This window comes from Silene latifolia, chromosome 3, assembly GCF_048544455.1.
Source record: "Silene latifolia isolate original U9 population chromosome 3, ASM4854445v1, whole genome shotgun sequence".
Classification (NCBI taxonomy): Eukaryota; Viridiplantae; Streptophyta; class Magnoliopsida; order Caryophyllales; family Caryophyllaceae; genus Silene; species Silene latifolia.
The window spans coordinates 11,844,489-11,858,076 of NC_133528.1; the positions used below are offsets into that span (position 1 = coordinate 11,844,489).

General features: G+C 28.9%; 1 long non-coding RNA gene across 1 annotated transcript; it reads left to right on the forward strand.

Moving 5' to 3' along the window:
• The first annotated feature begins 868 nt into the window (after positions 1-868).
• LOC141645910 (uncharacterized) lies at positions 869-3,134 on the forward strand. Its single transcript, XR_012545224.1, has 3 exons — positions 869-1,039; positions 1,137-1,245; positions 2,946-3,134. It is a non-coding gene; the product is annotated as an uncharacterized LOC141645910 (long non-coding RNA).
• The last annotated feature ends 10,454 nt before the right edge of the window (positions 3,135-13,588 follow it).

Below are 13,588 nucleotides of genomic sequence, written 5' to 3' on the forward strand. Positions count from 1 at the left end.
ACCAACCCAACGTTCTAGTACTACAAAAACCCAACATAACCATCCCCATTGACACCAAGCTAGACCTACTTGCAGATATGAAACACAACGCAACCACCTTTCCAAACCCAAAAGACACACCTAAGGACAACAACTGACGCCTACAACCCCACATACAACGAGAGAAAAGTGACAACAACGAATTAATTAACTTGAAAACATCGGAATTAGAACCGATTGGTGGGGGAGGGGGCGAGGGGAAGGCGAAACGCTAAATCGACCTTAAACCACCACATAAAGGACGGACCAACATAAGATAAAGAAGGGTTATCCCCTTAGACTTCTAGATGGGAAAGCCGACAGGACACGGAACCAGACATAGCCATAAGCCTTACCAGGGGTGGAGGAGGGGGCGAGGGGAGAGAGAAAACCCCCTACAGCATGCATGTAACGCCCCGTAATTTCGGACCGTTAATATATTTCGGAAATGATTTATTAATCAATTAAAAGTTAATATTTAAGTATTTAAAGTAAAAATAATTCAAAGAAATATAATTTTATTATATTTTGAAGAAAAGTATTTATTTTGATAGTTTTGAGATGTTTAAAAATAGTTTAAACCGTGTAAAATCTTTTATTTCGAATTAGGGGCGTATCGGAGGGAAAATGACAATTCTTTTGAACGTTGGGTAAACGAATTTGGAAATGGGTAGTATGAATATTCAATTTTCTTGTAATCTCGTGTTTAAAAACTTTGGTCTTGACGGAATTTGCGTTTGACTTACGGATTTAATTATTATCAAAACAAGTCAAACCCGACTCGTAAATCCCGACTAAAAACCCGACTCCCTCCTTCCTTTCTTCCCTTACCCGGCTCCCCTTCCCCCTTTTCTTTCTTTTTTTCTGTTTTTTTGTTCTTAAGTCATCTTCATCCTCTAAAACCAAAACCAAACAAATTTCAACAAAAATTCAAGCTGTTTTGGCCATAATTTCTTCGTTTCTTATCGGATTTTCACGAAATTTACCTTTCCGGAATCCCCTCGCCGAGATCTACAACTTGGTATAATTTAATTTCAGTTTTCTTGAAGTTGTTTTAAGACCAATTTTCGGAAATTTCGTTTTATATACTTATCTTTGTGTTTTAATTGTTTATTTAGGTGAAGAGTTGGAGGACGAGTTCGGGGACTCGTATATTGTAGAGGATAGCGGCTAGTTGTCGTTAGGGTTTGGGTTTTGAGGTGCTAATTGCTCATTTTCTAGCTTAAGGTAACATATTTCGAGTTACTCGACGAAAGATCGTCACATGTTGTGTTGTTTTTATATGTTTTATGATTTTTGTTTGTATAGTAATTTTCACATGTTTAAAATGGTTGCATGCATGTCAATTGTTAGATTAAATTATCATAATAGCATGGAAATGATATGGGAACGATTAGATAATGCTTAAAACGAGTTAAAATGAAGAAAAACGGTAAAAAAAAAGGGTATAAGGGTGGCGGCAGCAGGCCGGCAGGCCCGTGGCTGGCCCACGGCTGGCCCGGGTCGGTCCGTTGCTTGTTTCGCGGTTTTCCTTGCAAAATTTGTCATTTCAGGTTTATTAATGACATAGTTAGTATGAGTACATTTTAGGAATTGAAGCATATAAGTAATAAAAATTATGTTAATGGTAAAACTATGCTTATGTTAATAGTTATCACATGTTAGGATAGTTTACAAAATGAATTTGTAAATAATAGGCTCAAAATGAATTGTATAGGGATAATTGTAATGATTTGTTGATTGTGCCGAAAACTGAGCCTTAGTCCCTTTGACTGATGCGATGTCGATTAATTGAGTGATTTGGTCACCGCAATTTAACCGCACTGTCGCAGGCTGGGGTTGCGGGTAAAAATTCGGTTGTATGAATTAGATAATCGGCCTTTTTCTTGCTTTAGGCCATTTATTATATCTCTATTTCACATGTGTAGTTAGTTGAATTTAAGTAGCTTCTTATATTGTAGAAACGGCCCTAGATTCTCTGAAGCCTTTAATTTGGTTAATATTGTTGGAATTGGAAATTTGTATTGAGGATTCTGTTGGTTTATCTGCTGAATAGACATTTATATAGCCTTTCACATGATAGAATGTTAGAATTTATGTTGGTAAGTAGGACTTTTTGCCCTCTTAAGGTTAAGTGGGTGTCTTACTTGACTTGTGTGGTGAGTCTTGTGTGGTGTGGGCTAAAGTATTCAAGTGGGACTAGTCGGGACTAGGTCCTAGGTGAGTATTTCGGCCTTCATCATAGATAGGTCTTTATAGTCTCTGACGAGTATATGTTCACTGCTTGATAGCCTTTGTGTTCCTGACTAGTGGATTTATATCCAAGTTGGGGCATGACCTCAGGTACTTATTTTGATAGTATGGGGTCAGCTTAAGTACTAGCCAACCCTTTGGTGGACTCCTTAGGGTACTCACTTTGTTTTTAGAAAAATTGTGGGTCTTGGGTGCGGTGGTGTGTATCCGCGTGTCTAGGTCTGCGCAGATTTTAGGCTAGGGTTGTGTTGTCTCTTGGCCATGTTTTATTAATATTAACCGCTGAGCCAAGATACCGGTTCGATTACCTTCCCTACCTCGTGGTATAGACTCGAGTTACAAAGTGACTATTGACCGTACTAAGAACTTATGCCTGTCTTTGATATATTGCCCTTTCTTGTATGGTGATTTTATGAACTGTAATAGGTGAGATGTAAGCCGGTTACAGTTGATAAAGTTTGGATTACTATTTGAATTATATGATTCACATGATAGTTTAGTTTGGTCAGTTTAAGGGTCATAGATTAGATTATTATTGATAATTGAATTATTTATCACCTTGTTGACATGTTTTACTACATGTACATTAATTTTGACGATTCGTGGCTGGGAGGACTCGAAGTTACTCCCCACTGAATTGTGGCTTTCGTGTTTGTATAAAATGCGATTGACAGGTTGTTGATGCTTTGTTGGGGTCACAGACGAGCTAGTGAGCAAGGAACCTTGGACCTAGTTTGGCTATTCTTTTAGCAAACCTTTTTCCTTTTGGTTTTGTATATAATTTGAAGGGACATATGTCTCCCTTTCCTATGTTGGTTTGTATCCTTATATTTCCGCGTCTTTAGTTATGTATGTAAATTAGTTTATCAGCTGTTGCAGGGTTTTTGACACTCTTCTTGAGTTGGATTGGTTGTGAATGGTTTAGGAAGAAATGTTTTTTGAAATTGCAGGTTTTTGACTAGTTGAACCATTTACAATCATATCCTACCAGTTTTTCTGTAGAATTTACGTATTTATTTAAGGCTAGATTTAAGGGTGTCACAATGCAGGACAACCTGACTAGGATCCAACGAAGAGAAGGATGAACGGGAAGATGGCGACTCGACGCGACAAAGCTATAAGCCTTATCAATGCGATTAAAGGGACCAGTAGTTTAAATCAAAAGAACATAACTAGAAATTTGTGGGATAAAAATGGGTAGAAATAGTGGTCGGACATTGAAACAGATCGCCGAAGATAGGCCAAAGGACAGCCTCATCTCCGGCGACGGGTGGGGGAGAGAAGGGGATAGAGGGAGAAAGGAGGTTGCGATGGATCAAAAGAGAAAAGGTTTTGGGGTTTTTTTAGAGAGAAGTGAGAGAGAATTCTAGTGAGAGAAGTTTTAAATACCTCTAAATTTCAATAATTTAGTAAGAACAATTCACAATCACTCCAAAACATTTATGTTCATCTCCCTCATTTTCCCTCGTACATTCCTATTCTACTCAAATTTGAAATATATTTTATGTTAACTAACTCTTTGTCAAATATAAATAACAGTTAAATATTGTATTAACTCCTTTCAAGAATAAGTAACAATTTTTGCCTTCAATGACAATCTTTCACCATCTACGAACCATTCGTACCATAGCAATCCATAGCAATTGCTCAAATTTAACTTGAGGTCTTCGAAAGCAACATGTGTCCAATTGGAAGTGCTAAGACAAAAATGCACATTAATAATATAGCGAAAGATATTGGAAAAATATTATTTACTTGTGAATATTTACGAACTTAAAAGATATCAAACAAATACATCATTTGATATGTCCAACTATAACATGGCACAAACATACTCACAAAGAAGATCGAGGGGTTAAATAAATAATTTCATTAGCTTACTTTTAACAAATCTGGAAATCCATACTCCTTTAAAAACCAGAAGTATGACTACTGTTCCCGTAACAGTAATTTTTAGTGTTTTTCCCGATTTTGCCCCTCTGTCATTGATTATTTACATTGCTTTGCATTTTTTTTCCTCTCTTCGTTCCAACTCTCGATCCTTTTGGGTCTTCTTTCTCCTTTTCTTTTTCCCTCATTCTCCGTTTTATTATCACTTCACTCTGGCGCTATGTTCCTTTCCCCTTTCTCGTTTCATCCGCTTACTAATTTCTTCATCAAGAGCGATCTATATTATGGCGAAATCTTCTTTCTTTGTGCGAACTCTAATCCCAAACCTAGCCAAATCAATAACCAGCATTCCTTTTTTTTCCTTTTCTTTGACTTTTTTCTTCTTTCTTTTCCGAGGAAACTCACTTATCAACAATGGCGATCACGAAGTCAGTCCGTCTGATACGAACACGTTGTAGATAAGTTGCCTTGTTCATTATTCTGATTTTGATTGTGAGTTAAGATGGATTATTGATTTTGAGTTAAAGTAAATAATTTATTGTTTATTTTTAGGTTTTAATTGATTGCATGCAATGATTTAGGACTTTTCAACTACTACCCATCAACTCTCCTCCTTCGCGACTTAATACTGTTTTACAAAGCTAGTTGCGCTCTGATCGGTTCATTGATGGTGTTTGTAGTAGGCGAGTGTTCTATGCTCTTTGGTGGCGATCGTTATTGGCCATAGTTCAGGGTGGTTGTGGCGTAATTGGTGACGTTAGTGGTTGGTGGATGTCACCTTTGAAACTCCCCTGGCCACCCATCTTGCTCCGCGCTCAACATTCCCTGGGTCATTCTCTCATCTTAACTGCTTTTAGTTAATTTTATCTGATTGTTTTTTTTCGAGGTTTGAGCTTATGCTCATCATTTTAGGTACGGAACTACCATCGTTGCCAAAAGCATCGGTTTTGAAAGGATACCGGTGGGCCGGGCTTTTTTGTTAGGTATCTTCATTTTTCCTTTGTCTTTTTAAAATTTAATATAGTTACTGGTTGATTTGGTCAGAAGTCATTTTTTGATTAACTAGATTGTCCAAAATTTATGTTGTTTGCGGTTTTTACATTTTGAGATTATCCATAGTTATTTAATTTTGTCGTTTTTGATTGTCTAACCTAATTCTAACGATTAGGTGTTTTTTCGTAATACCGATAAATTATGATGAGACCGTCGCATATAAGAATTAATGAGCAGATCGGTCTTATATCTTTCACGTGTAGATGGCTGTGGCAGAACTAGGAGTAGCCATTGGCGTGTTCCCGTATTTTAGGGTGGTCGGAAATTTCTTTCTCTCTATTCCAGATTTTGCCGTATGACAATAAATCGGACTCTAAAGAACTGCATTTCTAAGATTAAGCACTTGATATTTTAAAAAAAATTAAATATCTTGTTTGAATGTCGACTCATTTATCGGCCTTATGCAACCATTATGTGTAATAAATAAATATAATGACTACTGACAATGGATTAGTTTTTAATGACCAAACATATTCAGCCAAGTTTATCATTTACTAGAGGTCAGACTAATTAGTGGCCACAAGGCTAGTTACCCCGACTTACAAGTGCCAAATGTGACTTTTCTTTTTAACGTTTTACTAGTGTAACTAGTTTTAATCCCGTGCAAAAATTGCACGGGGTTACTTGTTAAACAATTGTTATTATTAAATTATGAATGGAGAAAATGTAGAAATATTGAAATTCAAATATACAAAATTAAGTAAGTAAGAATATAGTAAAGACAATAACATTAATACAGTCGTTATTACATGAGACGGTTTTACACGGTGAGACGATTTCGTTGTATATAAAAACAACTTACTTATTAGTATTAGATAAATAGTTTATTTGTTGAAATGAACCGTCTCATAGGGTGATTCGTTTTACTCTATAATTCGTGTCAATCTAAATAGGCTCAATAACAAACTGTTGGCTCAAAATCTAAATATGATTAAAATAGGCTTAAACAACCTCAAACTAACCCATTAAAATCTCAGTACATATCGCCAAAGGCCCCACCTTCACCTTATAGTAAATTAGCAATGCTAACCTAACATACTTCCAAAACATACTTCACACGCCTCTTTCTCCCTCGCTCTCTCTCATCAAACACGCCCTCACCAGTCACGGTCATTAGATCACTCCCTCAAACCTATAATTTCTCTCTATAATCCTCATTCATTAAACAATATATCATCTCCTTACTCTATAATGTTTACCCAGTTGATAATCTCTCTCACTATCAGCTATGTTTGTTTCATTTTTTGTTCTGATTTTTTTTTCTATTCAATTTCTCATAGATCTGATGGTTATTTTTTTAAAAGTTGATTTTTTATTTTTTATAAAATTATTAGTGAATATTATAGATCTAATGAGTATTATTTTTTTAAATAAAATTACTCAATATGAGTAAGTATGTGTTTTTAAATAATATTCTTTTTACTTTATTTGGTTGCCTATATTACGTTTAAATTATTTTTTCATTTATTTAAAACTTATTTTCGTTAATTTAAAAAAATCCCATATTTTGAATGTAATCTTCCCCTTTTTTGAAATTTTTTTTATTTTTTTTGACAAACGAATAGAGTATTTCTAAGAATGAAAATTAAATCTATTAAATTTAAATGACTTGGATATTTTCTGAAAGTATTTATCAATTAAATTCCTAAATATTATTTTTATATAAGTTTTTAATGGCATGTTTTTCCTATTATAGTTACAGGATTTTTAAAGAGAACTTTTTGAAATAAATTGTTAAATTTAGCTTTCGGATTTTTTTGAAGATTTTAAAATAATTTTTTCAAAAAAATAAGTAATTTTTAGATGTTAAATATTTGTAATCACTTACTTGAGATCATTTAAAAGATTAGATTATATTAGTTCAAATTAGATTAGCTTAGTATTCATAAATTGATTTTATTATAAAAAAACGTGCAAAATAAACTTAAAATCGTTTTATTCGGAGTAATTTTTCAGATTTGAATTGGGTGGAGATGAGAGGAGATAAGAGGAGAGATGGTAATTAAATGGTGTATAGAAAGTGGTGGGTCCTATATGTTGCCAAATTTTGGAAAATTTTCAGCCAATGGGAAACCTTCAAAAAACCTGGCTTTTATACTAGGTAGATTAAAAAATTTACAATAGCTACATGAACCTTGATTTTATAACCTTATCAAGGAACATAAACTTATACGTTGAATAAGAAATCATTCATACATAACTAAAGTTGAAGCACATCCCACATAACTCACACGAATATGAACTCATTTTTCACTATAGATTATCAAAGTCGCTAGTAGTTATGGGTTATTTCCGATGATTTTAATATGCTTAGACTTTGTATGAAAATTCATATTCAATATTCAAAAATAAAAAATAAAAAATTCTAACCAACATTCAATGGATATACAACTACAACATACCTTAAAAAAATTGTGATTTGAGAATGAAGATGATCAAGTAAATCAACCTAAAAAAACATTTACAAACAAACTTAATAATTATATTTGTAATAACAAATTTAATTGTAAACAAAAAAATTAATTAACTACATGGACAACTTACTAACCATCACGTGTTATATTGTACTACGCCTTAATTAAAAAAAAATGAGTCATGATTCTATTTTTCCTGCAAAACAACCATTATAAAATTAAAGAAAATAAGGTTACTCTAATGAAGAATATGGCTTTAATAAAACTAATCAACACTAAAATAAAAATTAATATAAAAACTAAAAACTAATACATAAAAAACTACCTATTGGTTGGAAAAAACCTTGAAAATAAGAAAGAATTACCTTTTATAGTCAACTTTTTATCAGTAATGTGAGTTTAAGATTGAAGGAGATTTATCGTATGAATTTTATGATGATTATTTCTTAGAATAGTGATAAAATGCATTTTCCATTTATTATGTTTATAATCATAGTAACTAGTTCTATTACCCGTGAAATTCACGGGGCTAGTTATGTTGTCACGTTGGTGGTGTTATGCAAGTAGGGATTGCGATCGTATCGGACCCTGTGGACAAAAGTACTCGTAAGAAAAAAAAGTTTTTAGTAATCAATACGTATATTTTCATAATATATTGTCAAAGTATATTTATGTTACACAAATTCTCTATCCGTCATAAGTTTAAAACGAGTCAAATACATATCAAATCACCCAATTTGTTAAGCTTAAGACAGATAATGTTCGCCTTAATCAAGACTTACTGTTTATGTTATATATGTATATAGCCACAACGCACAAGCCCGCAATTTATTAAACTTTTGTCACGAGTATTGCCATGTTTGTTAGTATTTTGCTACGATTATTGTTCTTATTATTGTTGTTGCTGCTATATTTGATCCCCCCCTCTTTTTTATTATATTTCATCTGTCCCGCTAATTTGTTTACCTCTTATTGTTATTTCATTAAAAACAGTTAGCTATGTAATTAATTCAATCTAAAAGATCCATTTCAAAATAGAAATTTCTATATTTTTATTTACGAACTATAATTCAAGGTAGATTGAATAATTAACATTCTTTTGAAAGAATGTGGTGATAATTATAAAGCGAAAGTCATAAATGATGATTTTGTTCGTAAAATTTATACTAACAATAAAATCCCAAAATTTACTTAGTATTTGTTTTGAGGTAATTTATTTATATGGTTTGTCTTGCCTTTTTATTATATATATATGGTTGGATAATTAAATTAAGTAAAAAAACATTATTATGGAGACATAATTGAGAAGAACAAAAGAACGACTTCTAAATGAAGGGAAGCTAGATGGTTTGTTAGTTATTCATAATATTAGGCCAGAGAAAAATTAGTATTGAAGTAGTAATTAAAGTATATCTATAAATACTATTAAAAGGCTAGGATAAAAATGTCACGTAGACAATGCCACATGGGATGAAAAAAAGCCACGTACACAATAACAATGTGACTTGGCAAACTAATATGACATGGATTATCAATTTATTATTATATTGCATTAATTTAATTCACTTATTTTCTTTAAAAATCCATCCATATTCCATTAGCTTTAAACTTAATTAACTCAAAAAAACTACAATAAAAAAATACACATTAACTATAAGTTAATAATTTCAAGAAATATCATATGGATTAGTATTATATGTATTCGAAATAAAATAAAATAAAAAACTGAATACATAAGAAATTAAGAACGAAGAAGAATAAATGAAGTTGAAAACCAAAAAAAAATTGTATTGTCAGATTTGTCACTAATTCACTACTTTTTTTTTTTTTTGAAAGGCACTAATTCACTATTGTTGTTATTATAACTTTGTTGTATATAGAAGATGTTTTATAGAACTAATTAATCAACAAATGAGTATTAAATATCATATAAAATATTTTCTTAGAAAAATATAAAATATATGGAAAAAAAATATTTATTTAATTTAAGTAATTTACAAACATTTTCTGTAAATATTTAAATGAAATTAAACACTAATAATAAAGTTCTAAAAGGGTAGTAATACCGTGTATTTAGTTCATGAAATTATTTCACGTAAAGGATAAGGTTTTGGAAAATATAAAATATCATATAAAATATTTTCTTAGGAAAATATAAAATATATGGAAAAAAATATTTATTTAATTTAAGTAATTTACAAACAAATTATGTAAATACTTAAATGAAATTAAACACTAATAATAAAGTTCTAAAAGGGTAGTAATACCGTGTATTTAGTTCATGAAATTATTTCACGTAAAGGATAAAGTTTTGGAAAATATAAAATATATGGAAATGAAAATATTTATTTAATTTAAATAATTTACAAACAAATTCTGTAAATACATAAGTAAATTAAACACTAATAATAATAGAATTTTAAAAGGATAGTAATACCATGTATTTAGTTCATGAAATTATATCACGTAAATGATAATTTAAATGAGACCTTCTCCATTCCACTTTTATTGTTTAATTATCCTTTAAAATTTATTCCAAATTAATTGTTTTTTCAAAATTTAGTATGATAAATGACTTAACTATTAGTATCTATACAATATAATAAAAAGGCAAGATGAGTAGTTTATTATTTGACGTGTGTCATGTTAAGCAATTTTAAGTGCCACATTTTATGTTATTTTTCTTTGTATTTTATCTATGCAATATAGTTAAAAGCATACTTAATGCATTTAAGTTTTAATCCACGTGTAATTTTTCTATTGGTTACTAATAATTCAATTACATAATTATCTAACTAAAATTAAGTAATTATCTAACTAAAAGTAATCTCTAAATACCATGTGTTAAATGCTTATAAAATACAAACAAAATAAAAAAATATTAGTGGCAAACATAAAAAACAAATTAATACAAACTCTTTGTTTTCCTCTCATAAATTTGGTATTGATTTACATATTCATTTAACTTTTTTTTTCTTTTATTTAATATTTGGTCTTTTGGTTTTCCTCACAATTATTATACTTTGTATTTATTTCACCTTTTTTTTTATCTCCCCCTTAGTTCACTCAATATTCTTCTTCTCTCAAATAAATTATTGAAATTAATTTGATAATTAATTACAAAAATTTTCTTATATAAATATCATAACAATCCTATTTTTCATTTTTATCCAAAAAGTTGGTAGGTAAAGTATGCATATATAACCAATTGAATTATTTAACTTTTTTTATTCTTATTATGTTTTGAATTAATTAATAGTTTGAATCTTATATAAATATTACAACAATCCTATTTTTCATTTTTATCCAAAAAGTTGGTAGGTAAAGTATGCATATATAACCAATTGAATTATTGAACTTTTTTATTTTTATTATGTTTTAAACTAATTAATAGTCAAAATATTATTTAATTATTATTTTTGTATTTGTATTAAAATTGCAGGATGATGACATACTCACATATCAAAAACATTGCATGAAATCTGGGATAAAAAAAAGTCACGTACACAATAACAATGTGACTTGGGAAACTAATATGACATGGATTATCAATTTATTATTATATTGCATTAATTTAATTCACTTATTTTCTTTAAAAATCCATCCATATTTCATTAGCTTTAAACTTAATTAACTCAAAAAAACTACAATAAAAAAATACACATTAACTATATGTTAATAATTTCAAGAAATATCATATGGATTAGTATTATATGTATTCGAAATAAAATAAAATAAAAAACTGAATACATAAGAAATTAAAAACGAAGAAGAATAAATGAAGTTGAAAACAAAAAAAAAATTGTATTGTCAGATTTGTCACTAATTCACTACTTTTTTTTTTTGAAAGGCACTAATTCACTATTGTTGTTATTATAACTTTGTTGTATATAGAAGATGTTTTATAGAACTAATTAATCAACAAATGAGTATTAAATATCATATAAAATATTTTCTTAGAAAAATATAAAATATATGGAAAAAAAATATTTATTTAATTTAAGTAATTTACAAACATTTTCTGTAAATATTTAAATGAAATTAAACACTAATAATAAAGTTCTAAAAGGGTAGTAATACCGTGTATTTAGTTCATGAAATTATTTCACGTAAAGGATAAGGTTTTGGAAAATATAAAATATCATATAAAATATTTTCTTAGGAAAATATAAAATATATGGAAAAAAATATTTATTTAATTTAAGTAATTTACAAACAAATTCTGTAAATACTTAAATGAAATTAAACACTAATAATAAAGTTCTAAAAGGGTAGTAATACCGTGTATTTAGTTCATGAAATTATTTCACGTAAAGGATAAGGTTTTGGAAAATATAAAATATATGGAAATGAAAATATTTATTTAATTTAAATAATTTACAAACAAATTCTGTAAATACATAAGTAAATTAAACACTAATAATAATAGAATTTTAAAAGGATAGTAATACCATGTATTTAGTTCATGAAATTATATCACGTAAATGATAATTTAAATGAGACCTTCTCCATTCCACTTTTATTGTTTAATTATCCTTTAAAATTTATTCCAAATTAATTGTTTTTTCAAAATTTAGTATGATGAATGACTTAACTATTAGTATCTATACAATATAATAAAAAGGCAAGATGAGTAGTTTATTATTTGACGTGTGTCATGTTAAGCAATTTTAAGTGCCACATTTTATGTTATTTTTCTTTGTATTTTATCTATGCAATATAGTTAAAAGCATACTTAATGCATTTAAGTTTTAATCCACGTGTAATTTTTCTATTGGTTACTAATAATTCAATTACATAATTATCTAACTAAAAGTAAGTAATTATCTAACTAAAAGTAATCTCTAAATACCATGTGTTAAATGCTTATAAAATACAAAAAAAATAAAAAAAATATTAGTGGCAAACACAAAAAACAAATTAATACAAACTCTTTGTTTTCCTCTCATAAATTTGGTATTAATTTACATATTCATTTAACTTTTTTTTCTTTTATTTAATATTTGGTCTTTTGGTTTTCCTCACAATTATTATACTTTGTATTTATTTCACCTTTTTTTTTATCTCCCCCTTAGTTCACACAATATTCTTCTTCTCTCAAATAAATTATTGAAATTAATTTGATAATTAATTACAAAAATTTTCTTATATAAATATCATAACAATCCTATTTTTCATTTTTATCCAAAAAGTTGGTAGGTAAAGTATGCATATATAACCAATTGAATTATTTAACTTTTTTTATTCTTATTATGTTTTGAATTAATTAATAGTTTGAATCTTATATAAATATTACAACAATCCTATTTTTCATTTTTATCCAAAAAGTTGGTAGGTAAAGTATGCATATATAACCAATTGAATTATTTAACTTTTTTATTTTTATTATGTTTTAAACTAATTAATAGTCAGAATCTTATTTAATTATTATTTTTGTATTTGTATTAAAATTGCAGGATGATGACATACTCACATATCAAAAACATTGCATGAAATCTGGAAATATATGGTTATGAAACTTCTTTGGAATTATCTTTTGACTTGAATATATTTTTCAGTTTCATTGTGTTTTCCTTTTTTTTATTATTATTATGATGTATGCACAATATCAAATTGTACTATGAATCTATAATTATTGGTGACATGTTACATTATATATTCCAGCCCTTGGAATATTAATTGACAAATGTTGTAAATTGTAATAAATTGTCTTATACCCTTTCGTGCACTTTATTAGTTTTCCGTGTACTCTTCAACTAGTATTTTGTCAATCATGTTATAAATCAAATATATTAGTCGATAAACAGATTATAAATCAAATGTCTTAATGGAAGTGTTGAAGTTATATGCACCAAGGATATAAATCGTATCTTTTAATGGGGATCAAGGTAAATATTTTGCATGGTTTTTTATTGAATCCAATGATCATTTTCCAATCCATTGTTCTATTTTGAATGCTT